We start from the raw sequence: 12,626 nt of genomic DNA, 5'->3' as shown, positions 1-12,626 counted from the left end.
AAACAAATTCAACGTAGTGCATCATATTAAAGTGAAAGAGAAAATACTTTTAGTAAATTAGAATTTAGTGGCCTGCATATTTATCATTTAATTCAGAGAGTTAATAACACTTGAACTTTGATCTGTTTTCCATAGCAGGTAAAATACTGACTAATGATCTATTATCACATATTCAATAAACCCAGAAGTTTATTTCTATTTTCTGACCACAAATATCAGAGATAGGAAAATGTTATCAAAGCACGAATCAAGAAATGTGTTATGTATTCAGGATGCTCGTTCTCCACAGCACACACTGTTTTTCATGTTGACACAAATAATTGCTCACGGCGCAGAAAGCCATTTTCTTTGTGTTCAACTTGTAAATAGGACTTCCTATGACTTGCTGTCAACAATGCCTTTCTTCTGGCAACTTTTCCTTTAAGTTAACATCTCTGGTTTGCCAGGAATTAATAGTTGTTCCGTCAAACAATTCTCCCACCTGAGCTCTGATTCTGTGCAGCTCCTCCAGAGTTACCATGTGCTTCTTGGCAACTTCTTTGATTAATTATTTCCTTCTCCTGGATGCTAGTTTAGGTGGACAGCCATATGTTGGACGTGTCATGCTCAGATAGTGGAGGGAATAGTTTTTAGTGAATATGCATAATTTATGTCAACATTTAATGACCAAACTGCTTTAAATTAGTGCTGCTGCTTTGCTATTGCAATATAGTTTCATACAACGTGAATAACTTGCACTGTGTGGACTGGAATACATTTTTGATAATTATTAGTTTAAATAATGATGTGTTCAGAAAAGAAGTGGTCAGAAACAAAACCATGTTTTTGATTTAGAAATACAGATACATTTTATTTTCCCCAGTAGCTGGATTGACTGTTTTTTTATCAAGAGTTTGTTTGGCACGAACCAAAAGCCGAAATTTATAATGTTTAATTGATTTAATATATGCTAGGAGAAGTTGATGAGATGTCTGCAGCAGGTAAGAGTTTAAATGTTCAACATTTTATTTTAACACATAAAACAAAAACCAAGAAAAAAACTACTTTGGTATTTAAATGTTCCTGAAATGCCGAAAACTAACAGATGCAGAAAACATTCGGTTTCAACTGATTAGAATCAGACTGTGAACGAATCAAGATTTTTGTCTTTGGTTTTTAAGTGCTCACAGCACACAAAGTACAACCATATAAACTTCAAGCTAAATAAAATGAGGATACAGGAGCAATATTTACATATTTTATATATTTCTATATATTTGCAACCAATTTTTTTGCTAAGGTGTTGTTTTGGCGTTTTTATTGCCGTGGGTGTAATTAGTTGCTCCCTCTTCATTCCTCTAATCATTTTAACCAATTCAAACATCAAAACATGAAATAAAATCTGATTTATAAAGATTTTTACATGGATACTAGTTGCTTTGTTGCATCCATCGTTTTGTGCATTCCAGCTTCCATTCATCGTCCTCTCTTCTTGCTCTTTCCATCACAACAGAAATACTCTTCTGTCCACATTTTGACATTATACCCGACTGAGGCAGTTTTAAATAATACAGGTTTATGCCATTCAGTTAATTGTGTGAAATATGAACAATCCTGGAGGCTGTTTGCAGTACGTCTAAAATGATAAAACTTAGCTTTTTCAAACTAGTTCTAGTAGTTCAATAATTTGTTTGTTCTGCTAACAATGAATATTTTAAAAATTGAGACAGAAGTTTTGACCTCCACTAGCTGACGGAACGTGTTGAATGAGATTTCTCCCTGAACAATCTGGCTTCATGTTCACGTTTTCTCTTCACGCGACAGCTCAGGGATTGAAGAGGTTTTACCTGGCTGCAGAGTTTTTATCTTTATTTTGACCCATTTTATAAATTGTTCATGAAGCTCTGGGATATCAACCTGTAAGAATTCAACTTTAAAACTTGCCACCCAGATGAATCCTCTAATTTTTATGTCCCACATAACTGAAGATCCATTAAATGTCCACACTGTCATACTTTATATCAATCAGTTTATTGTTTTCAGTGCTGAGCCATGTTTATATTTGATGCTATGTGCAACTTCTCCAAAGAGGTGAAGTCAAATAAATGGGTTTTTCAGTATTCAGATCACTGCCAGAACCTCAAGACAATCGTGTGTTCAGAAATCCTGCTGAAGCTCTGCAGGAAATTATAATTAGAGTGGAAAACATTCTGTCAGAGTCTGAATGAAGTTTTGATTTTGTTTCTTTTTTTCTCTCACTGTCAAGAGAAACAGAATAAAAATGTGACGGAATGGAAGTAATGAAAACATGCAGATGAAATAGATGTCTTTTTCACAACATCTCTGACTGGAGTCTCACTCCCTTTATGTTTCTCTCTATCTTCCTGTTTCCTGTCTTTGGCTCCACCCTTCCTGTTCCGTCCTGTACCTGCCTTGCCCTTGCTCCAATAGAGAGATTCACACATGGAGAACTCTGAGCGTGGGGTATTGTATGTTTTACTTTTAGACATGAACACATCCACTCCGTTGCTCACTGTGACTCTCACTGCTGCTTTGCTGACATTTTTCATTTTCCTAACGTATCGTTGTTCCTACTTTCTCACATGTTTTTGCCAAACAGAGTTGTAGAAAGTAATCAGGAGTAGTCAGTATTTTACCTGCAAATCAAAAATTATTTCAAGTATAATGAAAGCAGGATCAATTTAAAAACGGAAAATTTAGATCTTTACTGGAAGTTTATATTTACTCACCATGTTGCTTAAGGTTTGTTGCCATTCTGCTGTAATATCTTAAGTTGTGTTTGACATGTTTTCTCATTCATTACATACAACTTACAGCAATTTGATGATTATTTTTAAAATGCTGTTTAGTTTATTTATATATAATGCCAATTCTCAACATGCATGTAAAAGCATTTTTACAAATAATTCATTTAATCCAGTCACACATGTTCCAACTGATCCTCGGTTTTGATCAGTTCAGTCAATTTCAATTAATTATTCAAATTGGTTAAAAGTTTTCCATCGAATGAAACCATCAACTCTCTGATTTCCACCATTCACTCCTTCTGTTATAGATAACTACGCATGAAATGTTCTTGGCTGCCTTAATAAATATGGATACAAAATTGTTGTTAAATTCAGAGTTTTATATATTGACTATATTAATCTCATTCCAATAACGAGGTTGTAACAAAGTTATTTATATACAACAAGAAAATGTTGATATGGTCTACCAAAGACCCTTGTTGGGAGGCATTCTTCGCTATAAAGTTGACAAATATTACTTTTTAGTTGTAACTTACAAACAGTTTTGACATGTTTATTGCTTTGACAGGAAACCGAAGTTTTGAAACAGTTACACCACACATAGCATTTATAATCTGATAAGATGTGGGTTGATAATTATGATCAAAATATATAAGTAGCTTCAACGATTCTGAAAAAACCTACAATCTAAACAATCATCAATGAATCGTAATTTTCCTGCAACGTGTAGATCACATGATACCAAGGAATTAATTTCCAATGGTTTACAAGGAGGAGAAAAAAATGACACTTTTAGCCATCAAATAGTGTGTATAATGAATAATCAACAGTTTAGACATAGCCTCGGGCTCAGTGTATTCTCATTCCACCCTGGAGAAAAGCACAAATCCCTCAGTAAAATGGTTTTGTCCGTGTTTGGCATTTGACATAAACTGTAGAGTGTAACTAATTTAAGGCAGTAAGAAGATTTACAAATCTGGCTGCTTAAAATAAATACAGACAAACTGACTCATTAAACTGATTTAACTGCTGGAAAAGTTATTTGTAATGGCTCTGAGTAGCAGTTGACCCGAGTCCTCAATGAGAATCCTGATTCTTCATCCAGGTTGCTCCTTCTACCACTTGGTGCAGATGCTCATGGATTCTTCCTACTAACTTTAAAAAACAGAGAAACAGTTAATTTCCTAACAGATTGAGAGATGACGTATTTGAAGAAACAGATATCCTTGTTAAACACGACTCACAGTTCCAGCTTGGAGCAGCAGAGCTGCTGTTTACCTCCTACAACTTTTGGCATTAATGTTGTGCTGACACAGTTCACATTCAAATATTAATTGCTGCGGTTACAAATCCCCATTCTGTTGAAAAGACTCAGAGAATGTGCTGTCCTAAGCAACACTTACAGACGAGAGTGTGAAACATGAAACACCTAATATATTAGTCTGAGTGACATGTGTGTAATTTTCTCTTGGCTGTTTGAGGGCTGGGAAGCCACAAGGAGTTTAAGCTCCACTCAGCACCATTACACAGCCATATCTGTGTCACTTCGCAGCTTAAAATGCAGGCTTCTCTATTCCTCTGAGAACTTTAATGCATGCCGTTACCCAAGTCCTCATTTAGGCTCCTGCACATGTTCTTTGTTTTCCTTGCTAAAAAGTGCATCTTTTTAGCTGCACATTTAGCTTTAAAATGGCTACATGTGACATTTGGCTTTCACTATTTAGTGGAGATCCAGGCTAACTAACATGAAATGCTTTTAGTGAACAGATAGTCCTACTACACAGTCAATTTCTACTGATATTGTTTTTTTGTGCACCAGATTTCATGTGCAATACTTTTTAGTAATTTTCTTTGATGTCTTGTAAAACTAACATCACCATCCTGCGTGTACAAACATGTTTGTACATGTGTCATCCACCATCATAAATTTTATGAGAGAAACGATAAAGTTTTGCGCGGCATGGTGCAGGCTGTTGTGGGAGCAGGTTGGTGTAATTGAATTGTAGATCAGAGTAAACAATTATGTAGGAACTGAAACACAAGCCAGCCAACCGCCTCCAGTATTAGGGGAAAAAAAGAGGTTAAATAATTAGTGAAAGTTTGTAGGTTAGAAATTGTGTTTGGCTCTAACAAATAAGATATAGATGGATGATTAAGCAGGGGGATATGTGGTAATATCTTTCCAAATGAAAGTGATGCTTCTTAAATATCTCCACCCACACTGTTCTGGGCTCTGAGACAATCCACTCTGAGCAAGCAGTTTACCGCTGTGGATTTGTCTTCCTCTGATATAATCCTACTTTACATTTAAATTTACATACACCTCCTTACTTCAGCTTCACTACTGGATACTGAGCCTTGCTTTCTAAATATTACAGACAGAAACATAGACATTAGAAAAACTTGTTTCCACAGCTGTTGGTCCAAAATGGGAGAAAAATGAAGCTTCTTGAACGGCTTGTTTTGGTTTTATCTAGATGTTCTGCTCTCTAAAATGTAGGAAAAAATTTTTTATTCTGCTGCCCTTTACAACTTTAGTGTGAGTTTATTAAGGGTTGAACATTTTCAGGTTTTCAGTTTGATGTCTGACCTTTGACTGGGCCTGGCTCACATTGTAACACTAGACTTTTCTAGAATACCTGAGATGATATTCCCGTTAATGACTAAGTTTAGATTAGGTTTGTTTTTGCCTCAAAAACAATTTTATTGGACACTGGAAAACACTATCGCCTACCAGCAAAACTATTGAAGCTCAAAATAGCATCTCAATGCTAAACATGTTGCACCAATGATAATGTCTGTGTTCACATTTCTAAAGGATTTTTTTCAAGCAGCTGATAGGTGTGCACACAGATCAGAAATGTAAATTGTGACTAAAATGAGTGCTACGACACATTTTAGGACACATTCTGGAGAAAGACAGAACAATTCATCAGCACACATTGTGTTTACTTGCCATGTAATCTGCAAACCAATAGGCAGCTTGTTCAGAGATTCCAATCTTGAGAAGTATTTCTAAAAATAAATAGAATAATTAAAAATATTGTAAATCCAAGGCCTTAAACACCATTAAAAAGTTTCAGAGCAGCAGTAACAGTGATGTTTTGCTTTTTAAAGCCTGAATGAAGAGCTTAGCATGTTGTTTTATTCTGAAAAGTCTCTTATGTTGATCCTTGTCCAGTTTTTGAAATAGTTTCACCAGAATACGTAATCATGGGCCTTTAATTATTCATGAGTGAGGGTTTGCCTCCTATTAGCAATAGAAGAACAAATGGGAAGCTCCAAACTTTAGAAACATCTTTTTCAATGATGCTTAGATTCAAATTTAGTGGCTCAGCAATTAAGTCAACATCTAGCGTTAAGAAAAATACAATCATATCCAGATTCTTTCACCCAAGAGATCAGAGAGACAGGTTTAAGATTGAAATAATCATCAATGTGGCAGCTACAATAAGTACATCATTAAACTTTTTTTTCTAACTTCGCTGTTCAATGAATTTGGTCTCTGAGTTAAGATAACAAAAATACTCAGTCTTAGTTTAAGTCTTAGGGATTTTATGCTGAATTTGTATTTTTTTTCCTAGATAAATTGGGCACATTAGCACTGCTGAGCTGGGCTTGACCCCCATTCTGGATGTGACACATGGCTGAATAATGCACTCTGCAGCTTGCTGAGATAAATGCTTCATCGTGCACTTAAAGCACTTTTAAAATAGCTGAGGGCTTGCCACAAATATTCACATTTTTGTACACCTTTCTCATTTAGTCCTTTTATTTCTAGTTAAGAAATACTTTTTCTCAAAGTTATTCAAAATGCTTTGAGCGCCCAGAACCTTTTTTTTTTTACCCATTTTTCAATTTCCAGAAGTGTGTGGACATTGAACCCAAGTTCCTCCACTGACAAACATTTTGATCATTGGATGTTTGGAAAAGGAACCATAATTGTTGGCATTAAAATTAATTACAAATTTTACTTAACATGTCATTCAGCTAACAAAGTGATGCAATGAAATTTAAGTTGCCTTTTGAGATTTTCTTTGAAATTATAAACATTTAATTTTTAATATCTGTTGGTTTAAGAAATACAATTTTCTTTTGGTTTTACGTTATCGCTAAAGCTGAAATATGCACAGTCCTTTATAAAGGTCTGAGTCTTGAGTTTTCAGTTTGTAGTGGTTGCCTGTCAATGTTGTCTGATTTGTACAACTACACTTTACTTTAACTAGGCCATTTAAATGGTGTCTGATCCAAAAATGCTTGTTGGAAGCTACTAAATCATAGTCAAAAGTCTTAGTTGTGTTTTCCAAACTTACAACCTTCCCAATTCATGACAAAAAGCTTAACTTAATAACTTCAAACATTATTTTTGTAACAAACAAAATCCAGTTTTTGCCTAAAATGTTCTTATTTAACTTGAGCTTCAATGTACAGAGATCTGATGCGTTTGGGAGAAATTATTTTCTGGTGTTAGCAGAAGTTACTTGTGTTTCCATCAACGCTTTGCGGTGTAATGTTTTATCACCTACTTTTTCTGGATTGTCCATAACTTCAGGACAGATTCATTTGCAGTAAATGTGCCTTTAGAACATGGAAGTCTCCATCAAGCGCTAAAATATCTAACATTAGAATGAAACGATATAGAATTGCAGAACTTCCCGAATATTGGAAGCAGAAAGGTTTGAAGGCATCACATTACACAGCAGAAAAATGTTTTCTGTCTAAAAATACATTTTAGGAAATCTACAGAAATACTACAAATTGATGCTCCCTATAGAAACATCTAGAAAGCAATTTTTCCAGTGAAGAAATGGTGAGAAATATCATGAGATCCAGTTGGTGCCAACAGCAAGCATCCAAATAATCCATGTGTGGATTTATTTCTTATCAGCAGGATTGGGGTTTAATCCAAGACCAGAGCCTAGAATCCAGATGGGATCAAAAGACCAACACATTCCCACAACCCAGGAACAATTTGCTGATCTTTGGGTTTTCCAGCATAATATAGCACCATGTCACAAGGCTAATGCGATAACAAAACTGACTCATATATCAGACGAGCGGAGGAATCAGGAATCTCCCCAGATTTGAACCCGATGGAGAACCTGTGGTCAGTTCTTAAAAAGCTGATCGAATAGAAGAAGAATCAACGTTGGAAGTGTTGACTCTTCACATAACGTGATGTTAAATCTGCCAATATTGGAGCAGAACTATTTGTATTGAAAGCATATTCTTATCTAGTAGGTAAAATATTTCACATTCAGTTTAGTCATTGAAGTTTCCTTCATATTTTTCCAAGACATTCTTGACATATTCATGTAGCCTGAATATAACAGGTGAAACATCTGCAATCTGCACATGATGTTTGTGTTTACATGTTTTTCAGCTGATAGTATTCATATAGTATTCATATAAGCCCATGATAAACTGCAGCCATCCTATCAGTGTGGAAATTTGTTTGCAACAGAAGTCATCCATATATAAGAAAAGAACTGGAGTCAGCAAGAGGGACGAAGTGTGTTTAAATGAAATCATCATAGCAAGAAAAACATAGAATGCTGTATGTAGATGGAGTGATTTCCATATGTCTGTCACAGCTCTGCTGTTTCTGTTTCTGCTTCAGTCTGTGGGCTTTGAATAGACCCACCGATTTATGGATGGCTGTTAGTGAAAGTTTGTGTCCAACATCCTGACACTGCAGTTAGAAAAGAAAATAATTCAGGGCCTCTTCACAGAACGCTGGAACAGGAAAGCATAAACATTTTGTTGCCTTTTGGCTTTTTGTTTACATGGCAACAGCATTTTGGTCGGACAAAAATGCAAAGGTTAAATAACGGACTTCAGAGATATTAGACACAATGTAAATCACGTCCATGTAAATGGAAACCACACATTTCCCAGTTTTCAGCAACAGCAACAATGGTGGCCCTCTGTGTTCTGCTGCATCTCTCCAGATTATTTCCCATCTTACAGTAAATATTTACGATATATTTAGCTAAATTAGAAGAAAATTACGATGCTGATATTCATGCACATAGATTTTCTTGGCATTTTATGCGAATCTCAAAAGGTGCTGCATCCCATAACGATCCCAACACAGCCCAGATTCTCAGCACATCCCGATGTGCTTGAACTCTACCAGGATGCAGGAATTAGTTCAAAGGTCACACTACTGCTGGTACTGGATTGCAGTCCTGACATGAGGTTGGGATGGTCAGCTGTGCTTCACATTTGTAACGACGGCAGCTTATAGATGCCTTCATGTTCCACCCAGGAGCCCTGAGATGGTTCAGAGGTTCTGGAGGTTTTGTTCATCCTGGAGGCCGTCAGGAAACCGTCACGCTCTGCTCAGTCTAATGAGGAATCCACTGCATTCCTAATGGACACATGACAAACTCACCATGACCCTGCTAAGATCATTCATGTGGTTTGGCTGATTTTATCGTATTTTTCTTGTGTACTTATGCACAGACGGATACAACAAACTACTGGGTCCATTTCAGATAGGAGGATTAAAATAACTGACAATGAAGACATACATTTTTGAGATTTATATTCTTTGATCTCAACATTCAACATATTTCACAAAAAATTCTCCCAATTTTTTCTTAATTTATTAATAAACCTAATGTTCTCTGATGATATAAAGTCAGAAATTTGTAAAAAGAACAAGAAGTCCGTCAACAATTATTAATCAGACATTTTTAACAAAAATTATGGAAGTCTTCTCGGACTGAAGTGAAAAAATTAGAAATACACATTGGAATATTAGAGAAAATATGAGTTATAATATCACAATTTATTCCCTTTGATTGTGAAATTTGACTTTTCTACAACAGGGAGTATCAGAATTTTTTTCATAGTAAATGTGTGAAGTTATTCTCAAAATATTTGAACTTTTTGGGCAATAATTACCTTTATTTCTCTGCAATGGCCTACAATAGTTTATGTACCTCTCTTTATTCTGCAAATTGATGCTAAAGTTGCAGTAAGAAAAAAAAACTTTATTCATGTGCAAAGTGTATGATGGAGCACTAAAGAGAATAATTGCATCGTTAGAAAAAGGATCTGATTCATTAAAGGAAAAAAATAGCCAAGGCAACTTGAGAAAGGAGACATTCTGGCTCTTTGACCTGTCTCTCAAAAGAACCAAGACTAGCATCAGATACACTGGAGCCCTCGCTTGCTTCATTTAAGGTCAGCACATATGATTCTTTAATGCAAAAAGGATTGGAAAAAACAGCTTTTATGGGAGATTAATGACTAAAATCTCGACCATCAAGAACACAAAGACAAATCTTAGAAAATGAGGACAACGGCTGAAGTATTTTTCTGTGGACTCATGAGACAAGAGCGGATCTTTAGGGAAGGTGTGTCCCGTTCCGTCTGCTATGCAACTAAGAGAGCATTTCAAAATGATGCCAGATGATGCCTGGACAGGTTGATGAATCCTCGGTTCCTGCTCTTTTGGACTCAGTCGACGTCCGTCATCAGTGTGTGACCTTTGCCTTAAGCTGGACAATGATCCACAGCAGAGCACCAAGTCTCCTGCATAATGGCTGAAAAGTAATACAAAAATTGAAGGAAGATTTGTGGTACAAAGTTTTTTTTTTGCCACTGAAAATTTGTGATACAAACTTGAGCACAGTTTCGCCCATAGGAGCAACCTAACTCACACATCTTGAAACGAAGATGTACACCATCTGATTTTATATACTTAGTAAAATATCACACAGAAACAAACACGTTGCTACTGTCTCTCTGCCGAGCTGATATTTTATTTTATTTTTTTTACACTTTATTAATATTTATGGGCAGTTTTAACTGCTGTGGCTTTTACAGCCCGGCTCCAAGCGCGCTGCATTTTATTAATATCATAAGGACAATGTCAGCAGAGGCCCTAAAAGGGTTATGGTTATGACTGTGTGTGCATCTGCCATTTGAAAAGAGTGCAGTGTGAACAGTGGGTGGGTTGCAAATGTGTTTAAGTGCACGTCTGTTACATTGTGTGTGTTAGTGTGTGTAAAGGCTGTAGGAATTTAAATGCGTCAGCCTTTTCTTTTACTTTCTTCTTTGGCCATTTTCTTAAGTTTCAACTATTTTTTTTTCCTTTCCAAAGAGAGAAAGAACAACCTGTAGTCGTAGACGGTTACCGTCGCATTAAGCAAGAACGCAGATACTGATCCTTTTAGTCCCTCCACCATCCAGAATCTGTGAAGTGTGAGTTTGTGTGTGTGTGTGTTCCAGGCGTTGGCATCTCATTGGACGGACGGTGCATGTTGGGGTGGGGAAGCCATTAAAAGAAGCCAAAATACCGGCACATTTTTGCTTGAGACTAATTTTGTGCGGAGCAGTTCTTAAACCAAACCTACAGCATCAGTACAGCAACGACTTAAACCTGTCACTGATAAATCCTCCTCATTTCCATTTGTTCTCTGCATCCATTTCTCTCCTGTCTATCTCCACCCAGCCTTTCTCTCATCCCTGTCTGAACAAATCAGCCAGTTGGTGATGGAGGCCACAGCTGTGCCTGCAAAGGCCTTTTACTTGCATAACTAAAGCATACACACTACTAGATATGCAGTTCTTAAAATGAGATACCTTTTTAAATGCCAGTGTAGATTATCGGTCAAACAAGAGTTTAAGCTTAAGGTAATTAGTTGTTTTCTTTTGCTTTTTGAAGCAATATAAAATCTTCAGTTCTGAAGAAGTTTTTAGGATGAGACATAAAATATCTTGAAGAACCAAATATTTGAGTTGCTTTCTTCTTAAGCACTTAAGATATGCAATTTAAATTCTTTAAATATAACCTTAAGTGTTTAGAGGCATTCATTATGTCTTAAAGATTAAGATAAAGTGTGTAAAAATCCAACTACAACAATGATGTAGTGGTTTCATCACATCATTGGGCAGCAGCACTTTAAAAAGTTTCAAAATGGCCGTCAAACCCTTCCAAGATTGTTGGCCAACAACTCTCCTGTCTCTAAGCTCATCACAGCTTTTCTTAAGTTTAACAACAGAAAAGACTTTTCAAAGATAAACAAAATGAAAATTTAGTTTTTGTTTTGCATTTCAGCAATACAAAAAAACCTAACGCAATGCAAATCATTTCAGATATTAACCTTGTTGTACGACTCAAATTACCATAAATACAAAATATTCCAGATAATTGAACAGGGCCTGCAAAAAATATTTATTTAAATAAAGTAAGTAAATATGAGGACACAAAGAAACTAAATTTCTAGCTTGTGTAGGTTGACAGATTTATTTTTCACTCAAATCATGAACTAATCCAATGTGTTTGTCTTCTTCTGGGTTTTTGCTCTGTCATCATCGGCCTCACCTCACCATGCTTCAGAAGACATGCTTATTCCTACTCTTATTACCTGTAAGTAGAGGAACTACTGCTTTCTCAGCCCATCGTACTTCGTTCTTTTCATTGAAATGTTTGTCCTGTTTAGCTTTCACCACACTTAACTTTTAAAATAATAATAATTGAGAGCATGGTTAAAAGATTCTCAGATTTTAGGACAAACATCTTTATTGCAAAATCACCTTTGAACATCAGTAAAACTATCATTTAGTTTTACATCTCATATTTAGTTTAATGTCTCAAAATCTATGTATTTGTTGTAGAAATCGAGAAGTTTATTCTCAGTATGTCAGGGTATTTAGTTTGCACAGTTTACAATTTTGCAAGTTTGTGCAAAAGTAAGATCAAATGCATATTTCCATTTTTTGGAGGGAATCTGTGTGAGAAAATATACTTTCCCACTTTAGGGGGAGAAAAAACTCAAGTATCGTCAGATCAAAAAAATCACATCCACTTGCTGACATTTTCACTGAAGATTTCTGCATTTTGCATGTATTTTTATTTTTACA

General features: G+C 35.8%; 1 pseudogene; it reads left to right on the top strand.

Annotated features, from left to right (window-relative positions):
- LOC129354640 (receptor-type tyrosine-protein phosphatase T-like) overlaps positions 1-12,626 on the top strand; it is a 162,055-nt pseudogene that overhangs the window by 67,452 nt on the left and 81,977 nt on the right.

This window comes from Poeciliopsis prolifica, unplaced genomic scaffold, assembly GCF_027474105.1.
Source record: "Poeciliopsis prolifica strain line A6 unplaced genomic scaffold, Auburn_PproV2 SCAFFOLD114, whole genome shotgun sequence".
Classification (NCBI taxonomy): domain Eukaryota; kingdom Metazoa; phylum Chordata; class Actinopteri; order Cyprinodontiformes; family Poeciliidae; genus Poeciliopsis; species Poeciliopsis prolifica.
Note: the sequence above shows the minus strand (reverse complement) of the source record. Positions and strands in the feature narration are given on the sequence as shown.